The sequence below is a fragment of the Nothoprocta perdicaria genome, unplaced genomic scaffold, assembly GCF_003342845.1.
Source record: "Nothoprocta perdicaria isolate Ctin4 unplaced genomic scaffold, notPer1 scaffold_242, whole genome shotgun sequence".
Classification (NCBI taxonomy): Eukaryota; Metazoa; Chordata; class Aves; order Tinamiformes; family Tinamidae; genus Nothoprocta; species Nothoprocta perdicaria.
In genome coordinates this window covers 900,117-926,082 of record NW_020455469.1, presented here as the reverse complement: position 1 = coordinate 926,082, position 25,966 = coordinate 900,117, and the positions used below count along the sequence as shown (strand labels likewise).

General features: G+C 38.9%; 1 long non-coding RNA gene across 1 annotated transcript in view; it reads left to right on the top strand.

Annotated features, from left to right (window-relative positions):
* Positions 1 to 25,966, top strand: part of LOC112947682 — a 30,361-nt gene that overhangs the window by 3,757 nt on the left and 638 nt on the right. Inside the window, exon 2 of the long non-coding RNA XR_003249458.1 lies at positions 1,523 to 1,631. This is a non-coding gene — a long non-coding RNA (uncharacterized LOC112947682). The remainder of the gene's footprint in view (positions 1 to 1,522; positions 1,632 to 25,966) is intronic.

Sequence of the window (25,966 nt, the reverse complement as noted above, 5' to 3'; positions counted from 1 at the left end):
TCCAAACCCTGTGTCCTTGTGGCCATGGCCAYSTGCTTGAGCTGCTGCTGAGCTCTGYGGGTGGAGCTCTGAGGCTAAATGTAAGATTAAACATTTTACATTAAATGCAAGATTAAAACAACCTGTTCAAACTCATGGCCTACAGTACTGTGGGCTTTGTGAAGGCAGAGAGGTGGCTCACCATGGAAATCCAAACTTGTGTAGCCCTGAGCAAGTATCTTGTAATTTATTTGGTCATGAACTGGGCCTGGGCATAAACTCAATCATCCATCAATTTCAGCTGGAAAATTCCTTGAGTGTATGAAAACTTGTGTTATGTTTTATGAGTCCTTCATTTTTTTTCCATTGCAATGCGCCAAGAGTCTTTTATTTCTGAGAGAAACTGAATAGCTTCCATTTTTTTCTTATCCTACTTCCAACAGTAGGAAAAGCCTGTTCTTTCTTCCAAATTAGTAAATCATATAGTTTGTGATGCCTCCAATAGGCATGATAAATTGGGATAAGGACCTGTGGTCAGTTTACTCAGAATTCACCTGCTTCTGGTTGCAGATGGCCCTGTCTCAAATACTGCATTTCAGTCTATGTGGTCATCTTTGAAGTCCCACCAGAGAGCAAGAACCTGTGATGTCCCTGTTCTCAGCTGGGGAATCTCGTTAGAATTTGTCATTTAGTTCTTTTAAGAGAGAAAAGAGGAAGATTTTGTTCTCTCCTGTTCTGCTTAATGGGCAAAGTTTGCTACAACAGTGAACTTGAGCAAATAATACTGATGCAGGAGCAAAATACCCTTGGTGGCCTTGTCCCCAGCCTGATTTCTCTAAAGTGGAACATAGTATCGTGCTGACAATGGTGTGTTTCTCTAGATGCAGAWTTATAACAGTGCATTGAAACATAAACAGTACTTTCTGGTGAGCATTATTTATTTCATCTGATGATGGAGAACAAAATCTTCGGCATCTGATTTTTGTGGCAATGTAGTACTCTRCACAAAGTGCAGATGTTGGCTGACAAATGTCATGTTCACTTTACATCCCTATTATACTCAAAATAAAATGTAAGCTTAGTTTTGGGAACTCTTTGTAGTGTTTTTTTTCTCTTTGAAGATACTTATGCTCAAAAAAAACCCCTTGTCTCTGGTTCTCCTCTGGTACAAAGGGTTAGTTCTTAAGCATCCCCCATGACCTCCTGGAGCTGTTTGTTTTACCTGCTTCAGCTGAAGCTTTCTTTGACAGCAGGTGCAATGCTTGGTGGAGAATTGCTTTCAGGTGGTGAATTGCTTTCACCAGTGTCTTCTAGGTAGATTGTTTGCTGGATACCTCCGAAAATTTTCTAACTGTAGCTGATAAAAGTGGAAAAAGAAAGCTTAGAATGGGAAATTTGTTGTGTTCTTTGAGTGAGTTGATAGTTTCCTCCATATGTTTGCTTTTTGTTAATGAGAAAATGAATTAACCTTGTATTAGATTTTTATATGGTATACTATCCACTAAAAATGAGATCCCTAATGACCTTTTCATATTTCTTCTAGTTTTACTGCTCAACTGTGGTGCTATTACCCGGAGGTAAACTGTTGGACTTGAAGGAGCAACCTGTCAYCTGATGGAAGAGCAACTCCCCAAAATGAGCACGTCATCAGAGTAAGTTTAAACACATTCCAGTAAAAATTGATGGCTTTGATTGTAGAACAGTCTTAATAGCATCATAGACTTAAGTTTTTTGGAGCATTCTTTGCTGCCACTGTTTGTCCTGCTGTAGGAAAACTGCTTGTTTTACTTGTGTAGKAACAGTAGGTTGTCAGTTATGTCTCTTGTTATAAAATGGTGCTTTTTTTGAAACTGTTGTCTTTGAGSTTTTCCAGCATTTTAGCAGTTGTCTTGAAGTCTTAGCTCTTTATGAAATCTTTGGTGGTTAACTCATCTTGACTTGGGTTTGAAGTGTTTTATTGCCTTGAGAAAATTACCTAGGGAATCACTTMTGTTACAGTGTGAAGGCTTATTTTCTTGACGAATTAACTTTTTAATCTGGATGTGAAAAGTTTTAAGTATAAATATCTGCTGGTATTATGGTTTATAGACAAGCCCCTTGTAAGGACATTACCCCCTTTAGATTTTGCTGTTAAGTGAAAAAGAACAAGAAGTAACAAAACAATGTACGTTTTGCTTTTAGTAAGTGTAAATATTTATTGTCATTAAGAACATGAGAGCTATGCCAAACACAACAGATAATTGTTTTTGGTTCCAAAACAAGCATCTGGTCTTAAATAGGAGTAGCAAGTGCACTGTCTTTCTGGGAAGGTGGAGATAGAGACTTATATTATGGAGAGGCTATTAGCAGTTGACTGCTGCTTGCTGTCTTTTAGCATTGCTCTTGGTTGTGTGACACTAGTTTTGTATAATTTCAGTGGAAGAAAGTGTTGGTTTTACTGCCTTGAGAGTTGGTTTCATGCTCRGTATTGGTAGTTTTGAATCAGTTTCCATTCCAAATCTGGTGGAGTGGTTTGAAGCTGGCCTTACCCACATCAGATGCTTTAAGATGTATAGCTCTTGCTCTATGCTCTTCATTCTGCAAGCTGAATTCTTCACTGCTCACCTCTTGTTTTGATGTATTTAGCAATATGCTGATGTGTATGTCTCAGTATACTGAGACTGAAGATGCCTTTGTTATCCTTGTATACCCATTATGTTTTCAGCTTTCATTGACCTTCTCTAACTTTTTGGCTGGTCAAATCTAAAGAATGTAACTGAATAGACCATCAAATACCCTCTTGTCATAAAGGCAATTAAGGGAATGCAAAGCAAAACACTTTCTTTTAAATAACCTCCTTTTCAGTTAGCAATTAAATTTTGTAGAATATTTAGGTGCTGCCTTCAGCTTTTTGATGTGTGGTATCAGCTGAACTATCTTTGTACAATTGGAGTCTTAGGGTTAAACCTTATGCAACCTCTGCAAACAAATTAYAGACATATGTAGAAGGAAAAATATCATGGACCTGATTAAATAATACTTATCTGGTAATTCTTGTGGCTTTGAAGTGAATTTTCTTGACTAGTCAGATGCTTCATGCATTTCTTTAGGGAGATAGTGCTTGAAGAAAAGGTGCAACTAGAATGTCTCATAGCTAAACACAAGAAAAGAGAATAGCAAATGCTATTGTGTACCAGAATTTCAAGCAAAAATGTCAACCAAATTAAAATTAGGAATAATAGCAGCAGAAAATGAACTTAAATGCAAAACTCCTCCTGAGTATGTAATGTGTACAATAGAAGTAGACCAGAATGATGATGGTGCTATAGATGGGGAGTGTCCTGAGTGGGGGCAGAGTTGATCTTGAGTGATGGACTTGTCAAACCCTAGTTTATGGAAGAGCACAGAAAAAGGAAGGGTTTAGAAGACTGGGGAGAAAAGAGTATTTTTCTTGTGAGAACTGCAGGAAATCAGGAAGTTTAGGAACAGAAACTGAGGCTAGAAAGAGCAATAAAATATTGCAAGTGCAAAGTTGACTGTTAGTGTTCCTGTAAGAGCCTATATTAAAAAATATAGTTGCAGAAGTATAATGGGAATGAGTAGCAATTGCATCRCCAAGGAATGTAAAGGGAGACAAGAGGGCTCTTTAATAAATGATTCCAGAATATCTAGCAGTACAGTTTTCATTGTGGACATGAGAAATTCAAGTCTTCTCTTTCAGATTTGGAACAAGGAGGGTGAATATCTATAAAATGAATATCCTTCTGCTGGGCTGTAGATGCAGATTTAGATTTGGCTTCTTTCAGAATTCTGCTGTCTTTAAAATTACCTCTGAAACTTCTAATTTGTTTGGATGAAGAACAAAAAATGTTGAAACCACATCTTTTTGTTTGATGCARTTCTTGTTTTCTGGCCAGGCTTCATCAAACAAAGTTTAGAAGTTTGAAGATGCTCTATTTATTTTTTGTTTTACTATGTTTCATTCTGGCACTCAGTTTTTCTAGATTGTATCCAGATTTGGGAATCCATAGCTCTGAAACATTGTAGGGGAAGTTGGGAAGATTTTTCTTCTTTCCTTATCCTTGTCCTGACTTGTGACATAGTMTGAAACTCATGAAAATACCTGTTCTTCAGAGATTGTCAGATGAGCTGCCCAAAGTTCAAGGTTGTATGTTATGTTGGATCCAGACCTTTGAAGCTCACCTTGACAAATTAAAATGCTGAACTAAATTTGCCATTGGAAGCTTTTCTTTTTAATAGCATTAGCAGATGTTTAAAGTCATTAAATCTTGCTCTTTGCTGTATTCTCTTTCACTGTGTACTGGGTACTATGTTCATGCCTTTCCTGCCTCAGTGTGTGCATGGGGGAACTTGCTAATGAAAAATGTGATTGGTTGATTGTGCTTGATCCAACTCRGTGATATCCAACTGGGTAAGATAATACTGTTTCCTTGGGCTCAAAACTGTACTTGGCAAGATGCCTTGGTAGAGATTCCTTTAAAATCTGAAAAATGTGTTATAGCTATTTTGYAGTCAGAAACTGCAATTTCTCCAACTTGTAAAAGGAAAACTACACTGAGAAACTTGAAACAAGGTGTTTTTCTCTATCAATGGAAAATGTAGGTTTATTTCAGGTYGGTGGTATGGGAGAAATGTAATTGGTTGCTTTGATAGTTACATGTTGTATTGTGATTGAGTGATCTTGGTTTTCAGTTGTTTGAAAATGAGCCATTCCCTTTGTGCTGGCTTATCTGGTATCACCTATAGTTTTTCTATTTGAAGGAATAGAATTAAATGGGACAATATATTTACGGGTTTATTACCTGACATACCATTTTGGGCACTGTCAACTTTTCACTTTGAAGGCAACTTGTTCTGTGTTGGAATGAACTGCCTTCGTCTATCTGTTCTACCCTCTCTCATACACTAATTGTATTGCTTGCTGGTGCCTTAATAGATAATTTAAAACTGATCATGATCCAGCTAAACAGGGCATTTTTAAGCTTCTTGCAGACTTTAATAAATTTTATGAAGCTTTCTTTTAATTGTTGATTTCAAYGTCATAACTGGACTTAAAGAAGTGACAGTTGCTTAGAAATGACACTAAAAGCAGTAAATCAGACAGTTATTTAATCTTMGCAAGACTATTTTACTACCATTATATCAGAGGGATGTCAAAGGTTTATGTTTCAAATTACTGGTGGATTTTGGCTGCAGACAGAAGGGTAACTGCTATGGAAAATTCCAGGAAAAGGTATAAAACAATGAGTGAAAAATGTCAAGGGTAGTGTTTGTTTAATGTGACTTCATTCATACGTTTATATCCCAAAATGATTCTTTAGACCTTCTGGGAGTTGTGCTGTTGAGTCATGTTAGTCCTTTACTTTCACATTTGTTTCACTTTGTTTGTATTTCCCAAATCTTTTTTTTCCCATTTTCTTTTACTCTGCTGGTTTGTTCCTCTTGGCTTTATTTTTAATTAGTTAAACATAAGTAGCCTTTGACATAGCGAAGATTATGAAAGCAGTGGGACATTGGTTACTGCTTTGAAAAAGACAAATATTTTTCTGTTTCTTCTCCTTTGCCTCTTAGTGCTCTCCTGGGGTTGTGTTGTCAGGGAGTGGAGTTAAGCAGCCACTTGACATGGGGGGTGTCCTGGCATTTCCTTAGGGTCTTGGCTATTTGTGTAGGAGGGTAGTGCCTTGAGGCTGTAATAAATCCTCGTTCCATTGTGCTGGGCAAAGCTGAAAATGCCTAACACTGTCTTTGAAGTTTGCAGCGTGCAGCATGATGACAAACCAGAGCTGGCAGGGAGATGAAATATAAATATTTTATGCAGACAGATCAACTGAAGATTTGGGACCAGTACCCAATCATATTGAAGGTTTTTTGAAAATCTGCCTTCCTTACAGTCTCCTTGAAATGGGACCTTTTACAGTCATTTCAAGGTCGCAAGGAGAGATGATGATATGAGGTCTGAACTTGGCTCCCAGCTTGGATGCCAGTCCAACACCAAGCTGGAGAAGGTACCTTTTAGACCTTGTTATAGCTGGTACCAAAGGCGATCAATCTGTGCGCCTCTGTTTAACATTTCTTGGTTGTATTTCATTGGAAAYGATAGCTTTTCATGGTGACCAGAGGTGGAAGTGATTGAGTCGGTTCTCCTGCCAGTGGGTAGTATAGCTCCCTGAATAATGAAGCCTGACTTAAGTCAAAAGTTGTATTTGAGATTYCAGTGGTGTAGGTAAAACTTTCCCAAAAGGAATATGCAAGATAATCACAGAACACTACAAATGTATGCATTTCTTTTCAAGGAGAATGAGTCAGCAGCAAAGGACTGGAAGGACATTTTCTAACAGTTTTTATAAAAGGGTATGCCATTATCTGCTGTTACCTTAGAGGGTTGCCTGGGAATTCAGACCTGTCACCTGTGTTAAGTAGCAGTAGGTAGCTGCTGTGTGACCTGCTTAACCTGATTGCTCTCTGCTGAAAGCCAACAAGTCTTGCTTGCTAGGGACCCAGGAGGACCTGCTTTCATTATTCTGTCTGCAGATGCCCCCTACATCGAGGAAAAACTGAAATAATGAATAGTCAAGCTCTTACAAGTACATATTTTTAGTTCTAATATGGTTCTGCTGTGGTGTACTCCTGTTTTGTTAGAGATCTCCAATTCCTGACTCTTTTAGGAGTAATTTATCAGAACTTGTTGTTTTGGTGGAGCRTGAATACAAACCGTACTAGAGCATGCAGGAATGTGTTTTATTGTATTTACCTATCACCTAACTTCCCATTAAGGTACATTTTGGTGTTGATGAGTGACTTAAAGCAGGTCATCTAACATAAAACATTCTTGGAAATACTACCTACAGGGTGAATAGTTAGGAATGGGTAAGATAATCTGATGTTCCAGATTAGTGTTAAATGGGAAAAATTCAGTGGAGGATTTCAGTTCCTTTGCAYAGAAAATTGTGTTTTTAAGATAAATCAAAACCCATACTTTTCCCTAATGTTCAGGGTAGTTTGATCAGATTTCTTCTGTTGAAATAAATCCAARCATCCAAAGACAGCAAAGGCTGAGTCTTAGAGTACTTTTGGAATCCACTGTGCCATGGATTTGGTGGTGGAAGGGATGACTTAGAAATGCACAGTTGTAGTTCTGTGCACTATAAGTGTTCTCTAGAGAATATTTGACTTGCCTTTTATACATTGCATACATTTTATACAATGCTGTCTTAAATGATCTGATGAAAATTAAATCCCACAATATGAAGTTAGAAAATAATAGTGCCTTTAAAATGATAAAAGGTTTCTGCTGTAGTGCTGCAGAACAGTTGCTATTTAAAAAGTCAATATTTCCAGCATTTACAGTAGCTTCTGACATTTTAATAGTGGTATTGGAGCTTTTGTTTTAAATGCTCCACTTGAATTCTTTAATGAATCATTGGCAGTCTGGTCATCTTTGAARGTGGCAGTCTCTTCTGGGATTACAAGTACTGGAGAATCAAATCTTAATTTTAATAGTGAGTGAAATAGGGTCAGACATATAAAGATGGGTGCTTATTTCCTACTGTTGGAGTTCTCTTTATGATCTTGGAAAGAAGAAAACCTCAGCCATGTGGTTTTGTTTTTCCTGAAAATGTGCATTGCAATTTCTCTCTGGTGGTCAAAGGTAGTAGACTGGAGCTTGAGGAATTTTCCTCCTGCCTGAATTTGCCTTATAGGGCTTTTTTTTGCAAATCTCTTCCCTGTTTATGCTTTAATTTCCAGAATTAAAAAATGGAGTGGTAATGATCTTTTAAAATAAGCATGCTGATATTGGTGTTTTGAAGAAACTGTTTTATGGTATTTGTAGAGGCTATAGATTCTTCTCAAACTATTTKAGATGACAGCTGTGGTTTCCCTATAGGGAACTGATCCATGCTCAGTTATTCAGTGTTTTATGACCAATAATGAAGAGCTTAAAAAAACCTTTGTAGTATTGAACATAAATGATACTGATCTAAGGTTTCTGCCAGAAATTGCTGGGGAAAATCAGCACAGCTGAAGAAAGTTCATTCAGTGCCATTTGCAGCTAAGTGCTTATTTTACCATGGCTTCATATGTCTAACCTGATTCCTACAGTATATTTAGATCTTATGGACACCCGAGTACCCATTTTAGCCCCCCAAAATAAAATGCCTACTGTAAGAATCCATATCTTGAAGTTTTATATCTCCACCACGTGCCTGGTGAAAGGAATTACCATCCCTGGTTTTGATATGGGGAAATGAAACTAAAATTCAAGTGAATGCYTTTTGGCTGATTGAAACCACACATTTTCTTGCCATTGATAGCAACGTCGTAGCTTGCCAAAGTATGCTTATTCTGTGAGAAATTCTGCTAAATTGCTGCTTTGCAATGAAAATTAGGATGAGGAATTCCAGTAAATGTGTATTTTGGTTGAGTCTATTCTTGACTTTATTCATAAAAGCTATTATTGCTACTGGCAAAATTTCTTTGTGCCCAAATACAGAGAGCTAAACTAGAGAGAAATTACCTGCCATTTTTCATCCAAAAACTGAGGATTGCAGTGGAAAGAAAGCTGAGATAATGCCAAGTATGATTAGTTTTTAAAAGTTAGATAGCAATGTCAACTTCCCGTTCACTAAATTATTATTTTTACTTAAAGATCAGCAGCATAAAAATAAACTATAAACATTTTTGACTTTGCATGTAGCGTGTTAGGTTTTTCTTAAATGTGACTTTTAATGCGGCATGAATAATTTATTTTGTTAGAATTTAGAGTTTCTGAGTGCCTGCTGAGGCTGTGCAAGTCTTTCTGCTGGTGACGCTGCCAAACTGACTGATTTGCTTTGCAAAAGCAGGATGTGTGGTAGGGATCCTCTGGCTTCTGTGCCTGCAAGGGGCAGCCTGAAGTTCTCTAACTGCTCAATTGATGGGTTTTATTGGATCTTACTATTTTTCAGTCCTGAAGGAAGAGGGGAAGGCAGTCTCCCATGAAATTGAAATTGATATTTTTTCTTTGGTGTGAACATTATTGAATAGAAGGTCTTGTGAGCCTCTTCTAAATCAGTGAACTAAAGGATTTATGTTTTATATTCTCCAGCATATTTTGTTGCCTATCTTATACTTGGCACCAGAAACTTGAATTAGAAGTTGTGTGAATGGTGGAAATAAATGTCGTGTTTCAGTTTTCCCCATATGAATGTTAACACATGGTAGGAAACAATGAAACCAGCAGTGGATGCTGTCTTCCTACTAAGGTTCAACAGAAGTGAATCTAAACCAAACAGTCTAACTGCCTGGAATGAAGGACATCTAAATTTTACTCAGTGCAAATAGACACCCTCCAGTTTCGTGTGATCTCTGTAGAATATTTTGTGAGATGCTCTGAGTTCAGTCTATGCAGAGCATCTCTACACTGTTTTTTGAAGATGTGCAACTTTGAGCTACACCATGTGGTTGTGAGATGTCTTCATGAAGGTGACAGTACGTGTTTTCCTGCTGTAGAGTGTCTGCAAAGGGCTTGGATAAGAGGTCTAGTGTGTTTTCACTTCAGGTGAGAAAGGAAGGTGGGTATATGGTTCACTGCTTAACTGGGCTTCGTCATCAAGATTTTGCTGGGAAAATACTGTCTTGTTAGACTTTCTGCAATTGTTTTGGAAGAGCAAGTGAGTTGTATTTGCACCCTCCATCCTCTTCTAGACAGCAAGCAGCATCATGGTCCTTGCTTTTGAACCTGAAATGGTCCTTGCTTTTGAACCTGAAATACTATCAATCTGCAGTGTTTCCAGCATTTTGGAGCCAAGTAATTCTTAGAGCTTGGTTTGGAGTTGTACGTTCCTGCTCATGGTATCTGTGACATGAAAACTGTCTTTGCTATCTCTCTTGCAAAGCAAAATAGTCCCCCTTTCCTAAAGTGTAGAGGGGCAAGAGGGGAGGACAGTCTAGCAGAGGAGCTATCCAAGACACTTGTGCGTGAGGGGCAACCTGCTGTGTGCATGTGGTCATGGGAGGAAGGCCACTCAGGCCTGTTTCTTCCACACAGAGCTGTGGAGTAAATCTCTGCTGCATCTGTGTTCCTCTCAACACTACTATCCATCATCCTCYTAAGCTGTTTGGAACCTAGCACAGCACTGCTGTGCTATAACTCAAGTACTAAAGGGTGTGAAAAAGGACATAAATGGAGAAAAATAACTTGTATAAAACGCACTTCAACATAGACTGTGCTGTGTCAGGAGGATCTTCAGGTGCTGCTGGAGATGCAGAGGTGCCTGCAGGTTCTCAGCAGCTTTAGTCTTCTGCCATGGGAAGATTAATGCTGCAAGATGCTTGACGTGGGGGTATAAGCTGACCTCATACGCCCTGTGATGACTTCTGGAACTGGTAGATAGGGTTGTTCTCCAGCCTTTTTTTTGCTCATCTTCCTGTGTGGGATCCTGTAAATAGCACCATGACTTCTCAGTAATGCGTAGGGGCTAAAAAGTTGTCCTTTTATGGCCATCTTAGATGCAGTACACAATACAGCAAGGAGCTGAGGTTGAAAGATGAAGGTTACTGCTGCAGTGGATCACACAGGTCCATTTAGTCCTTTTCCCCTTTAGGAGGAGGGCACAGGACTGGCAGCAGAGTTCCTGCTGGTGGGTGACCTAGCAGTGACGGGGAGGAGGGAGCGCTGCCCTGTCCTTGGGGCTAGAAAGAAGCAAATTTGGCAACTGTCAGCTTGCCCATATTTGTGTTTTCAGAACTGCYGATCCAGACAAACCCTTGCCTTGTGGCAAAGTTCATCCTTGATGAGGGAAGCGGCTTGTCCTTTGAAAGGCACCCGTGCTGTACTAACAAAACTTGCAGTTTTCGCTCCCCGCTCCAGTCTCCTTTGGAGACAGGGGTTTTCATGGTGCCTAAATGGCTCCTTTAAGGAGGATGACCCTTGGAAAATTAAGGATATTTTTGGGTGCCATAGCTATTGACCTCCAAAACAAATCTGTGGTCTCCTGCAGTGTTTGTTTAGAGATTTTGTGGGAAGGARGAAGGGTGGCAGAACTAGGCACAGATCTTACTGTCTTCTAAACTGTCCTAGAATGGCTTTCCCTGGGAGAACTATTTACAGTCTGTGGTTGAACAAACACCCTATAAATGACTCTTTCCAGAAAGTAACACTGCCAGTTGTTAGAGCTCGAGCTGCAYGGTATGTAGCAGACTGAGCTTATGGAGGCTCACAAAAAAAGGTTTGGCCTGTCTGGGGGTAAAGGGCTTTAAAGATGCTTCCAAATCCCCAACACTACATATTTTTTATACAAAATGAGATTTAGGAATTTAAATACGCAGGTGTGTATTTCTTTTACATTGAGAACACCTCACCAAGCTACATGATGTTACCTGAAGCTACTCAGACATGTGGCATAGATAAGTAACATAACTATACTTTGTTCTTGCTGTATTAAATGAATGTTACTTCATTCTCACACAGAAAGAGGTTTATTCATACCAGCTCTGTTAAATCTAGGTAGTGTTGGGGATTTGGAAGCATCTTTTGCATCCCCAAATTTTCTTGGRATAAGATTGAACTACGTAGGTACTTCCTTGGGCTTGAAACAAACAAAAAACACAGTTTGGTCTTCAAAAGAGGACTSTACCTTGATTTTGCTGTTGAAGCACTTTGGTAATAAAACTCAGTAAATCATGTAATGCTTGTTTATTATCATTGCTCCTATTTTTTTGGTGCTATTTTTATGAAAGCCAGGCAGTGTCATGGGTAAGACTGAAGCCCTATGATGCTATGAAAGCCTGAAAATGAGTCAGCCTTAAATAATCYGTAGCAGACAACAATTGCTTTGTTTTCAAAGATGGGAAAGCCATTAGCAGTTGCTAAGCAAGTTGATTTGACATCTTTAATTGCATGGTACTTGTCAGCGAGCCAGGCAGTATGCAGAGCAAGCTTAGCTTATGGTCGTGTTAAGCTAATACACAYGTGCTTTTGATGTTTGCCTCTAGGGTAAGTACTGGCTTCTCCAGCAGTGATTTCTTCCAGTGGGGACCTCACTCTGGTGGAACTGAAACTTATTTTGCTGCTGTCATGTCCTGATTATGGTTAGCAAGAGCCAGGGAAAGGAGGTAGGAGTTGAGGATGTGGAATTCCGTGGCATGTGCCAGTTGGGCCCTGGAGATGTCTTAAGCCAGAACTTGCAAACCTTGTGCTGCCTGCACAGCAGTCTATACTCACATACAGATATSTGCTATATTCGCATACAGATGGTGGGACTGGGCTTGTATTAAATGATCTGCTGAAGTTACTACTGCTCATTCCACTCTAGCCTGGGTCAGAGGCTGCAGTTAATATCCCTCAAGGATTTATGACAATGACTTGGAAAACAGAGTCACTGCTCATGCTACTTTCTGTGACAGTGAAACCTTTGCTCCTTAAGCGCCCTGTGTGGGTGTTCAAAAGGCTGGTGATTTTTCCTTACAGGTTGTAGGGTTTTGTGCTTCATTGCCTGCCATGTCACAGAGGTTTGTCATTCTTTGCCCGTGTATAGCAGGAGTGTGGTTGCTTTCTGTGCTTCTAGGCGGCTTAAACATTTTACTCTAGTGACTTGGGGACAATTAATAATGTTTCAGTCATGTAGTTTGATAGATATTTGACAGGAAGCTTGCTATTTATAGCGCTGTATTGCAGAGTCCATGGTAAATGTATTTTATAAATGACTTAGCCTTTATCTAGTACAGAAAGCCTAGTATTACTAAACTGGAAAAAGAAAAGCTTCCTTTTGGAATTCTAATACAGCTATTCCAGATTAAAAGATAAAACCCAACTGTTGAAAACCTTTTTCTTTTCAATGTTCTTGGTACTGAAATTATATGACAACAGCCTGATATTTGTGTAGTCCCAGGAAACCAGTGACAAATGAACTATACAAGTATATGTTTACTATTTTAAAATATTGCTGAATGCCAAAACAGGAGTGGGTAGCCTGAAATGACAGGAATCATTAGAGTYTGGAGGAAGAAATGTTTGTTTGCTGGATTCTTGAATGATGACTATAAAATGCACATTTGATAACTCAAAATATATTRACTAAACTAAGCAGATTGAACTCTAAAACTCTTAATAAAAATGTAGTATCTTTGTGAGCTGTTGGACACTGCTCACTTGCTTCATGTCACGCTGCAAAGCAGCCCACCAAGCTGCGGGTGACTCTCAACCCCCTCTACCCACACTGTTGTTTTTGGTATGAAACTTCTGTTGAACAGAAAATCCCTCAACACATTTATTGGTGGAAATTCTTTCCCATTCTGTTTTTCAGCAAGTTTGCTTTTGTGGGTCCTTGGTAAATGATGAATTCAAACGAGCCCTTAGTTACCCATGTCACTCGTGTTCGCATTCCCAGGCTGCCCATGTCTGGGATAGCATCTGGAAATTAATTCTTGCTACACATCCAGCTTCTCTTCACTAAATATTGAATCTTGATGATGTTAGAAGAAGGCTTGGAGGAGTTAGGATGCTGTTTCATTTAAGCAGAGGCCCCCACACCTTGACTAAGGCTTATAACTAAAGCATCCAAGCTCTGTAGGCTCCTTTTGATGAAGAGCAAACCCAGGCTTTCAGAAAGCCCTTCAGCYGTTCAAGATGCGGATTGCTGTCTCATGATGTCTCTTTCCACTGGCTGTAGAGAGAGTCTAGATGTATATTTGTATTAGTATTTTAGCTGAGGTCAGGGTTGTGTTTGTAAAACATTTCCTATTTGTGTTRTGTGTGTTTGGGCTTGCATGGAGCAGTTGTGGCACAGTCTCCATGCACTTCAGGCACCTTCTGCAGTGCTGTCTGCCCAAGGTTGGGTTCACACTGCTTTTCTGTGGTATATTCAGTATTTGTCATTTCTTTTGACCTTAACACRAAGCATGACACAATGTGAAGGCCATGTGATTATCTAAGCTTGTTAAAGTGCTTGTTTGCACACCTTGGTGGACATAAATTACCCTGCAGCAGTTCAAGATGTGCAGTTAACCATTCAGGAGCTGCTTTGAGTTTTTTAAAGCATCTCCCTCCTGTTTGTAGAGATACTTGTTTGAAACTCCACTATAAATTCCAAGGAACACTGTTAGAAGTTCCTCTCTTTCCCCTGCCCTGCATTTMATCTGCACGTGTGTCAGAAATTGGCCTGTTGTGTTGCTTGACACCAGACTACTCTGCTATTCCAAATGCACAAGAATACATATAAAACATGACAGGAACTTGAGCTTCAGGATTATATTACATCTGAGGAGACTTTTTTGCCACTTTACATTTTAGGCTCTGTGTAGTTTTAATAAATCAGGGAGGGAACACTTTATGTTTGTGCTTGTTCATGATTTGGAATATAAGTATGCCTGCACATACTTTTTTGGGCTAGATAATGTGTTTTGGCATTTTTATATAGTTTGAATATATTCAAATAAGATTATTTATGAGTTTTTGAGAAAGGCAGCTTTTAGATCAACAAGCAGACAGATTAATGTTCTGTGAATTAGATTAGGGCTGAAATTGTCTGAATGAGTTTGATGCCAGACAGCCAACCAGTGTTTTCTCCTCCAGAATCGGATTAAGCTGTTGTAGTCACAGCAATTATACTGTGGTTTGTGGCCAGGTTGCTGCCTTTTATTTAAATAAATTTTAAGGAATTTTGAGTGTGTGACCTTTGGTAACATCAGATAGCAGTGTGAGGTTGGCAGGGAATGAACCAGCTAAAGAAACACTGAAATATGGGATTTTTCTCAAGTGTATAATAATCCCTTATTGAAGAGGGATTATACATCAGCTGTAGAAAATCTTTATCTGAAATAACTCAAAGGGATGTTTTCCTCATTTGTTTAGATTGTAAGTTGTTATGGCTCAGTTGGAAATGGAGCCATGCAAAAATGCTGGGTGGTAATTGTTTCAAATATTTAATAGTCTGCTAATGCTTTATTTTAATTGAGTAGTATGTATTTAGGCTACTTGCATATAAAGGCTGTTAAATAACCTCTTCTGGAAATAGAAGAACAAGATCTATGGGGAAGTCTGTGTCTTGTTCTTATTTATCTTTTGCATTTTTAAAAGAAAGAAGTTAGACTTGCAAACCTAAGTTGAGTACAAACCGAGTTTATATCCTCTACAAGTAGAAGATAAATCAGGCAAGTGTAAGGCAATAACTTGTGAATGCTTTTTGTGTGTCCAAGATCAAAATCTAAGGAACATTTTTGTGTGTGCTGTTAAATAGGAGCCCTTTAGTCATCCTTCTGGATTGGATCCACAAATAGGACTGTGGTATGAGTTAAGGCACCTCAGGACCTGGTCCATAAAAGCATTTAATGTACACTCTCAATTGTACTTGCTATAATGTTTTTCTCTTATGTGAGTGCAAGGTATCTACTAAGCACATGGAAAAGGACATTTTTTGAAAATGCAGGAAGTGGAGCAAGTCATTCAATATCTCTAATAAAGGAAACTAAAATACTTGGAAGGTCTGTGGGGTGGGCCATAGGTGATGCCTGGAGAAGATATTTCAAGGCATGTTACCTACAGCAAAGCACATGTATAGGGTGGTAGTTTTTTGAGGTCTTGTCACAAATGGGACTGCTGGTTCTGGAAGGAAACAAAACTGAGCTCATCTCATGGTGCCCTGAACTTGACTGCCATCCACATTCTTATCGGGAGTCGTGTCAGAGCAGATCCATCCTTCTTGGGGTGAATGAGAACAGAATTGGTTGATCACAATTGCTTTTAGTTGCCTAATTGTAATTTAGCTTTGTATTTGGTGACTTTTCTGTGCTACCTCTTTCTTGATGACAGGAGCCTCGTGTATTTAAAGGGTAATAGCATTTGAGCTTCAAAAAGCATTGGAAAGTCAGTGGAAAACGTGAACTATTGAACTGGCCTATTGCAAGGACAGAAACATCAAATCGGATGAGCAGAAAACAGCTCATTCTGTTCTTAGATAACAAGGAATACTTGATTCTGTGTGCCTAGGGGGGACATAAATATTTCAGGTTTAGTTTTTAAATAAATAGGTTTAAAAACCAAGAACAAAACAGTTCAAGGATASAGGCTCAGTGCACTAAGTACATTCAGTTATTTGCTCTATAACACRCTTAGCAAAAAGAAAAGAGCAAAGCGTTACCAAGAGGGTAGTGCAGTGATTTAAATATATGGCTGGCAATTTATGGATTTCCTATAAATACATTTTACTTTTGGCCTGTCTAGGTAGGTGCACTTGCATCTAAGGGGTGTGTAAGGGTCTCTTGCTGATCTTGTGGGTAGAACAGCTAGAAATTGGAATGCAGTCTGTTTTTTCCAAAAGCATCTGCTGGGATCTTAAAATTGGTTATTACATCTTCAGAGGACAGCTTGATGAAAAGCTCATTGTTTTYGTCTAAATCATGTCCAAAGTAGCATTTATTTAACAGTGGTACAGGCAGTTGTAGTGAATGTGGAGGTCACGTGTGTCTTTTAAGAAGGAAATAATTTGTGTAGGTCACAAGTCAGTGAATAACCATCCTTTGAAGGTAGCACTGCGTATGCTGTTATGAACCCTTGAGGAATATTCCTTTCTTTTCTCTCTCCAGTTTATACAATAAACAAATCATGGTTTGGATTCCTTATTTAAAGGACAAGTAGCTGGCCAGGTTATTTCGCAAGCTTTTAATTGTGTACRAAAATCAACCTTAAAGAACAAATCTTACAAAAGCAAATGAGACAGGAATTGTTAAGATGAAGTGTTTGGGTTACGAATATCCCTTCCTTTTCAGATCTCTTTCTCTCTTTACTGAAATAATTACCCTTGACCAAAAAAACAAGAATCAGCTTGAGCAAGTCAAATGTGGCTTTAATTTTTCCTGACTTAAATTTACTGAAGCCAAATAATTCAGAGAAAAGGGGGGGGTTGTAATCAGTGAGTGTAAGGCGTCCTTACAGAGATGAGAAATTCCCACATGAACTAGGCAAATATTCTGTAGAGGGTGAAGGGTCAGACGCAGCAGGCCTGGAGGGCTTAAAGAAATGGTCATGTCCCTAATACTGGTGGCTAGGAAAACTCTATTCAGTGTTCATCCAATAAAGACGTATGAAGGCAGTGATACTTTCCAAGTGATACTGTGGGAATTGCAAGGGAACAGGAGAGCAAGTGCTTCCCAAAGGTGGATGTGAATAACCCCTGGCACCTGGAACAAGGTTGGTTCTTGTGCTCAGTTTGCAAGCCTTCATGTGCGTCCTTGTTAGTATCATAGCAAATAGTCACTTGCAGAAATGGCTTTGGAAATAATGATTTTCATGATGCTGTTAGTGAAAATCCCTTTTGGACAAGGCTGAAAACCTAATTCTGAAAAAGATCATGAATTTATCAGAGGTAGGATTGTGTGTCAATTGGTTAAAATCCCTGAGCTTCAAGTATTGATTTACAAAAGAGTCACTGGACAATTTATGATCAGAAATTAAAGAATTATTGGCCAACCACATTCCCTGCTTGATTATTCTTTAGCAGCAAGGAAATCACAAAAATGGATTTTCATTTTGAAATGTTCARTGTTAATGTAGTTGCTTTAAAGGGTGTTCTGTATTTTCAAAACTTCAGTAGCTGCAACTAATAAAACAGAATGATCCCTTAAAATCTTAATGTCATCTTTTGGTTGAAATTGGTTTCTTTGAGTAATCGGAGAATTACATGTTTACTGAAATGTAAAACAGCTTTTGGAAAGGAAATTAGGAAATCCTCTATAGTGTAAGAAATGAAATTCTAAGTCTTAAGATGTGCGTGTGGTTACTAGTGCTGTAGCTTTTGGGTTTGTTGCAAGTAACAGACTAACTTTTTAGAGGATATGTGCATTTACTCAAAAGCGGAGCAGAAAAAGTATCTTAACTCATTTTAATGAGTAATAGCATCTATATCCATAGTTGGCATTAGATTTGCATATATGGAATTGTACATACAGTTGTATTGATTCTAATTTTTAATATTAAACATAATAAGGGATTATTTTGAACTTGACTTGAAATCATTTGTTGGACTTTAGGATTGTAGTAAATGCCAATTAACTGTAAGTGAAATACAAAAACTGAAGGAAGTTCTGATTGCTTATCTTCAAAATGTTCCTTTTTGGTAGCCTCTGCATTTCAGGCTTGATTTTGATTTGCATCAAAGGTTCATGTCTTCAGGAGACATATGGAACAGTCTAGGCCCTCTAGAATACTCCACTGGGAATCTGTTGTCTTTAATAAAAAAAAAAAAAAGCCCAAAATAAAAAATCCCACAAAACCAAAAACCAAACCCTGCTTGTGATTTTCATTCTCATAAATGGGGCAGACAGAGCTCTGCAAAAGCTGAAACAGTTACTTTTATGGCAGCACTATTGACTGAAATATGCTTGAATCATGCTGGGCAGGCATTTTGGCTTTTATCTTTCAGCTATTTTGAATATGACTAATGGTTTTAAAAAGGAAAATCCTTTTYGTTCTCAAATACTGGGTATTTTGGCTTTCTTCTGTTCTAGTTGGCTAGTTGGCTTTTCCCTCTCTGCTGCTTGATCTAAGGCAATTAAGCTTGGATGCTTTCTGATTTTCATTCACTGATAATTGTCAATTAAAATATTTTTCATTGTTGGCATTCTCTACATATTCTGCCTGGTGTTCAGGGGTACAAACACCAGCGCACAGTTCTGCCCCAGAGCCTGGAGAAGTTCTTAGCTTATTTCAAGACTTGAGATAGGTAATGCCTGGATAGGACACTGCTTTTAAGCATGTGAATTGAGTGTTTCAGTCAAGAAAAGGACTTTTCTATGAGGGAAGGCTTACCCTGAAAATGTGATTTAAAAAATAATCAGTCTTGCCATGTAACTTGCTTAGTCAGGGCTCCAGCTGTGTACATTTCTGTCACATCTCATCAGGTTCTGCTCATATGTCTGTCCAAAGCTGGTGTTTGCAATTTGGAGTAGAAGCAGCCATGCAGATTCTGTTTGGATTTGGCATACAGGGGYTTTGGGTGGATGTCAGCAGTGTGCTGTAGAAGACAGTTTTGAGTTTGCAAGTGGAAGACAGGATGGTGCTGCCCTTCAAAGCTTTTGTGCATGTTTAAGTAAATGCTATTGCTCCTTTAATAAGATCYGTGCTGACAGTTTTTGTTGTTGGCCAAATTTGCTGAGTTTGATTTAATCTGATGAGCTTTTTATAAGACTAGAAGGCTGATTCCATGCTGGTGCTTCAGGATTCCAATGGACAACAGTCYGATCTGTTCCAGAACACGTCTCCTTGAAAAGCTTTCAATAGTTGGATGCAGTTGATGCCCAGGCCTCTAAACCTGAGTTATTCAAGAGCCTGCTGGGAAATGTAGTGGCAAGGGGAGAAAGATAAGTTGATGGGACCTGGGTAGGCAATAGGTTGAGATCAGAGAGGGAAAGTTGTGTAGATTTAAGAAAACCATAGTAGTTCTTCAAATAGTGTTCTCCTTGCCTGAATTCAGTCTTCATCTTTGGTATTCACATGAGTTTATATGGGAAAAAGTTAGGCAGTTATTTGGCAATGGGCAGGCTGGGCAGCATGCAGTGCCTCTGCCAAAAGTGTCAAAAAGCTGCATCTTGTAGAAGACAGACGAAAAACTCAAGTATAGTTGTCTGTGGTTTGTTAGCTTGAGTGAAGGGTTGTAATATTTGGTTGGCAAATGCCATTGCTCTGCCCCAAGTTCTCAAAAAGTTAACATAGATATACTTATATTATCATTACTTATAGTTGAAGAAAGAGGCACTTTCCATTCTCTAGCAGTTACTACACTGATTTATTGCTGGAGTTATGGGGTGGTTTGGATCATGCAAGGGAGGATTTCTGGTTTTCTGCCAGTTATGGCACTTGGCTTGCAGCTTGGGGGCAAACTGGTCTCAACAGCTTGGAGCTCAGCAGTGTTGTTCCTTGTAGCTATTATTTTGAACACCTCATCTGTTTTTCCTCTCTCCGTCCTATTTGGATTTACATGAGTGTAATGGCCCGTCTTGGCAGTGTGGTTGATTTGTGTTATGAAAAGAACCAAACTGTTTTGACATTTGTCTTCAATTTTATCTCTTCAGGCTATTAGGGCTTTGCAGCGCTTTTGTGCTTTAAAGGGGACTTAGGCTGTGATTATTAGCTCTGGTAAAAGAGGCCAAGGGAAATTTCATGTTTGTTTGAAGGTTGAAGTGTAGTATCACTTTCTGGCAGTTGTCTTGATCATTACAGCAAGTGTCACCAGTAACTAAACCCCCTCTTCTGAGAGGCTCAAAAAGGCTGTAACTTAGGTCTTTTAGTGGCAGTATGGTTAGTCAAAAGCAAATTGGATATTTGGTTTCTGTAATATTTTCAGGACTAAATTACTCTTTACTTTCCCAATAGTATGAGGAACTTACCCTCCCAGCTTCAGTCTGTGGCTAAAGCGAGAGGATGAAGAGAAGTGAAAATCCAGAATTTTGTGAAATTGCTTTTGTTAAATAGCAAAATAGGCTAAAAGATTCTCATGAAACCCTCCTTCTAAAATGAGTCAGCTCTGACTTTAACACTAGTCCGTAGTTTTCAAGGTTTGACATCATTAAACATTGATATTCAAAATTAATTAGACTTTCAGGATTAAAAAATAAATWGTATTTTAAATGACATACCTTAAACATTGAGATGTCTTTTAAAAGAAGCAAATATTTGGTGTTGATAATGGAGCAGAATGCTAYTGCTTTTAATTGAGGCTGCTGTGACTACATTCTTGGTACTTAAGATTCTTTATTTTTTATATTCTTGTGTGCATATTTGTCAGATTTTATTAATTTAAATAACTTTATACACAATATTGGAATAATGTTACATTAAAGCACGGCTTAAAACAGTTCTTATTTACACGGRTCACACAAAGACAGAGGAATGAGGACAATACTTTACATTCACCATCTCTATCAGCATTTTAATTATAGTTGACCAGCACAYATCACACACATCCATAGTTATAGGAAATGTAGTGGTTTCTATCTGCACACGCGAGCCATGTAGGTATCTCCCTTTCAAAAAATAAAACTGAAATGCCATTTCCCCAGATAACCAAAGACATACGAAACGGGGAGAGAAAAAATAGGAAAGAGACTTGCAAAATGCACAATTAATGGAATTAGGYGTGAGAAGTTGGTGGCTATTTGGACACTTTTGGTCACTGGGGCGTTCCGGAGAATGTCCTTTCCTAGTGGCAAGTTTTGAACACTTAAGAGTTTGTTCCTGAAAACTGCACTGTGATCTCTTGCTTTGGAAGCAAACCTATTGGATGCCAGTTTATTTGGTTTCATAAGTCCTCTAACAACACAATTGCAGTCAAAGGATGCTCTTTTTTTGGCTTTTTTAACATCTAAATTAAAATCCTATGACTTTGAGATTAAGGCAGCAATGGAGAATATTGTGCTACATTGTGCATTAGCTGTCGATAAAGTCTTTCTCCTTTGACATGCTTACATTTATATCAAAGGCCAACACATAGAACTAGCCTGGCTGACTACAAAATCTTGAATGGAGAAATAGGTCCACTGTGATAGCCTTGTTGCATCAAAATTGAACTTCTCGCCTTACAATATACATTTATATTCTATGAAAAATAAAAAAAACTGGTAAAAAATATTAAAATATTTCCTATACAGAGGTACCATTACGGTCAAGTCTAGTCACTGTTATAAAAAGGCATTAAAAATGAAGTAAAGCAGTGGTGGAAATCAAGTAAATGCTTCCAATAAAGCTCTTGTTTGTAAGGCAAACCTTGATCAGACCTATTTGAACTTATGTTTAAAAGGTAGTGTTTGGGATTCTCCCTTTGGGTCTCAACATCAAGAAGATGGCATTAAGGGCTGGTTTATTTAAAGGCTTTTTTGGGCTTGTTAGACTGAGATTTGAGCCTGACCTGGTGTTGCCCTGCCTGAGCAAGGCTGGTGCTCACCTTTGGGCACCTCGCAGGTTCTCCTAGGTTGGATGGTTTCATTGAAACAGTTGCAATGTCTCTGCTTCTAGTCCTCTGGCCATCTTTTATTTCTCAGTGTGGTTTTGGTTTGCTCAATGACAAAAGTTGGTGCAAATATACTCTTAATGGCAAGAGGAAAATGATGAAATTCTGTAGTGAGAGCAACTGTGTTACCCCATCGACATTCTCTGGCTGAAATGTGTCTGACACCTGCCTCTCCATAGCAGTCAATATCTGATGCATGTAGGTGCATCAAAATTGTCTTCAGTGATGAATAGTGCTGTTGGGCAAATCAATAACAGGATGAGAAACCTGGAGCTCCGTTGATACTTTTCATACCAATAATGTACAAAATATTTGAAATATTTCTGCCTCGGAAAAGTTCCTCTGTGCATGGTGTTCAAATTTCATCTACCTAAGGTTGCTTAGGGAGCAACAAAAACGCAGGAATTGCACTTCTCATCCCAGCTAAAGAACGAGTTGTGTACTTGCTCATTGATAGTGGGATCTGATTGTCAGCAGAAGCTGTCCCTCGAGAATATGGGTTAGAGGGGGCAAATGCTCAATGCAATGTCCCCACTGAAGCCTGAAGAGGAGAGTGAAAGGAAAGGGCTGTTCCCACAACACAAGCAGTTAATGAATTTGAGATCAAACTATGCGTGTTATCTGTGGAGCTGAGGAGTAATGGGGTTTTGCCTAAGGCTTTACCTTTTATGAATTAAGTTCTAAAGTTGCATTTGGCAATATGCTGTGCTGGAAGAATTTTTTCCTTGAGAAAGCCAGTGTGTGGCCTCTGCTACTACAGGACCTAGCAGGCTGAACATTGCTTTGGCCATTAACTTAGGGAGACACTGAGTTCTTGCATATCAGCTGACCTGTGGGCCATAAAAACTCTTAGTGTTGAGAAAATAGTGTGAAAATTTTACTTTACTGCTGAGAGGCTCAAGACATCCACATTGCTCCTGCACGTAGATTATGTGCAGTCATTTGTTGGGATAACTGTCTTGTCTTGAACCCCTCAGGCTCATTTTAAAATGTTTTCAAATGAGTAATGCAAGTTGTACATTGTAAGTCTGTAATCTCTTGAAATTCCTGATCTGTGGTTTGTAATTTGGCTCCTGGAAAAAGAGACTGTTAGTGCCTCATGAATGCAGTGAATCAGCCTGGGGTACCAGATTGGAGCAACCTTCTGCCTGCAAAGCAGTGGCTCCTGGTTAGTAACAACTCTGAATCAGAAGAAATGTAAAATAGATATTTAAAAATAAAACAGCTTTCTACGTGCCCCTTTCCTACAACCTAGCAGGGCAAAATAAACGCAATTCATGTCAAAACAATGGAGTAAGAAGTAAATGTATATACAAAATGTCTTGAGTTTTAATAATACCATTGAAAAGGTATTTTATCTTGCCAAGAAGAAATGTCCAATTACAGGGAACTTCCTCTGGGAAGGCCACATACAACATACATTCCCCAACTGCACGTGCAGTGTGTAACACTAACAGCCAAGYGTTTCTCCTCCCACACTATTTAAAATACCCTGTTTGATCCTTTATTTCCTGCCAAGTCCTTAGGATRGTGAGATCTTTCAAGTGCTGCCAATGTGTATGTGCAGGACATGACAGAACGCAAGAATGACACTTCATGGTTCAAACAAGCCAAACCCTCAACAGCACTAGTGCTTTTTGGACTGCTGTGCATAGGAAGAGTCCTGTAAGTCTAAACTTGTAGAGTTTAATGTGGCTATAGAACATCAGTATTTGAAAAATAATCCTGGATGGCAGCAAAAGGTAAAGACATCTGTCTCCTTGGTGCTAATTAACTAATTAAGGTAGGTCCCTATTTCAGTGACGAAGTGGTAGAGCTGGCCAGGAGGCAGGCTAATGCATGACAGCCTCTTCCTTTTTCAGATTTACAAAAAGCTTTCAAGTCAGTTTTCTAGAGCTGTCAAATAAACCTCCCCTTGCTCAGTTCTTCCTACCAGCTTGCCACCAAAACTACTAACTAGCAAGGAGATAATGCTGTGCCTTCAACAGGCTTTTCAAAGTTGTCTACTCTGGGAAGTGGACTATGTCCCCCATCAGCATATACATATCAGGATTTCAGGAGAGGATGAAAATCCAAATTTTTTGAGCTCGAAGTTAGTCTTCTACAAAGAAATCTAATGTAGAAACAGGAAGTATTTTGGGCAGAGTGGCTAAAACCTCCCAGAGATGCCAGAGGATGGGAGAAGAGGTGGCTGTGGCAAAGGAAGGGGCTTCCAGCTCTGCTAATCCTGAGCTTTCTCCCTCGTTGAGCCTGTGGCTGAGATGAATAACCCTTCTGAGGGATTGCTTTCAGGGGTGGATCCCCTGGGCCCATCTGCTCCCTTGAACAGGCCTGTCAGAGGGAAACAGCTACTGCTTGACTAGAGGAACTCAGATTCAAGAAAGACATTGAGGAAGATGTGCAGTTAAGAAATGATGTGGGTGGTGAGAACCTGTTTGGGTGATCTCTTAAACTACAGTGGCTGAAAAAAGGAGGTATCTTTGTGACATTAGGAAGCTCAAAGCAAGTGCGTACAAGGAGCAAGGTGCCAGAACTGACTTCCTTGGGCTGTCTATATCATATCACTGAGTAGAGGAAAGGGGTCTTCATGACATGGTCTTCACAAGTTATGTTTTTGAACAGACATTAGTGTCTAATGGCATCACTTATCCAGGAGGCATGAGGTAGTTGAGCATCTTATGCCATGGAGAATTAAGGACATGGCTTTCCATCTGTGGGACAGAGGGAAACTGTCACTTAATTTTGAGAGACTTTCCCTGGGCAACACCATTGCCCCTAAGCCTGGCATACCCCTCTATGAAGTATTTTTCTCATTAGGACTATTCATGATGATAAGATTCTTGTTATTCAGATTGGTCTGTTGTCTTGTGTATCAATTCCAAGTTCTTTGTCTATGAAATCTCAGAACAAGACTGCTGTATTGCAGCAGAGTCCTGAGTTTCYGCAAAGTTGGGTTTATAGTAAGGAAAAGATGATTCCTATGGGGTTTAGCAAGTAATAAAGGTTAAATATGGAGGTTGGGGATGGTTTCTTCTCTGGAGCACTCTTCACTGTCATGTCCTCATAAAATGAACAACAATATTTGCAACTCCCTTATTAAAATATATTTAATTCTAAATGGTATTGGCCAGCAGCTGGGCCAAATGACTTCAATGATTAGAAGGCAGGGTCCTTTGGACTTAAAGCCCTATTTAAATAAAACTACTAGTTTGTCTGCCTTGTCACACACTTAAGCAAAGGACAGTACATGATTAATTCTGAAATATTGATTCTGTTGGAGGGAAAGTATGAATAAAGGAAGAGAGATTTCCCTTCTATTATTTTGGACAGAAACAAATGTAAAATGAGAAGGAGCAAAATCACTTCAGACTCTTAAGTTGGACTTAATATAAAATATTTTTCTCAACTATTAAAAAAATCCTGTTAAATGATTTCTTAAAAAAAGGAAGCACTATGTATACTTAGAAGAAACTGAATTGAATATAGGCAAGAATACCAAGAGGTAAGGTCCAGAGGTAGCCTCCAGGCTGGGTTCAACAGAGAAGCTGCTGACTCTGCACATCAGTACAGACCTAGTGGTAAGTGTAAGAAGTAATGGAGGACTGCTGAGTCCAGTGATCAGGAAAGCTACCACAGGGATAAGTGGTGACAGAACAGGAACAGCACCCAAGTGTAGAGTTTGTTCTGTGTCTTCTAGCTTGCATAAAGCTACTGGAGACAGGAACAGGTTTTGAGTTGAGGATGCCTAAAATGTCCTTTTAAGGTGCTCAATGCAGTCATATGTTTTGCTAGGTGAACCTGGTTTATAACAGCATGCTCACAAAATAAAGCCAAAATCTGGTGATTTGGTGCCTCTGCGAAGATCAACTTATCCTAAAAATCATTCTCTATTCCTGTGTATTTTATACATCCTTTACCTGCCMCAAAGAATAACAAAACTATTGTATCTAAGTGGTCACTTAACTGAATTGGTCTGCAAAGTAAGAATCTATGATCAAGGCATTTTGATT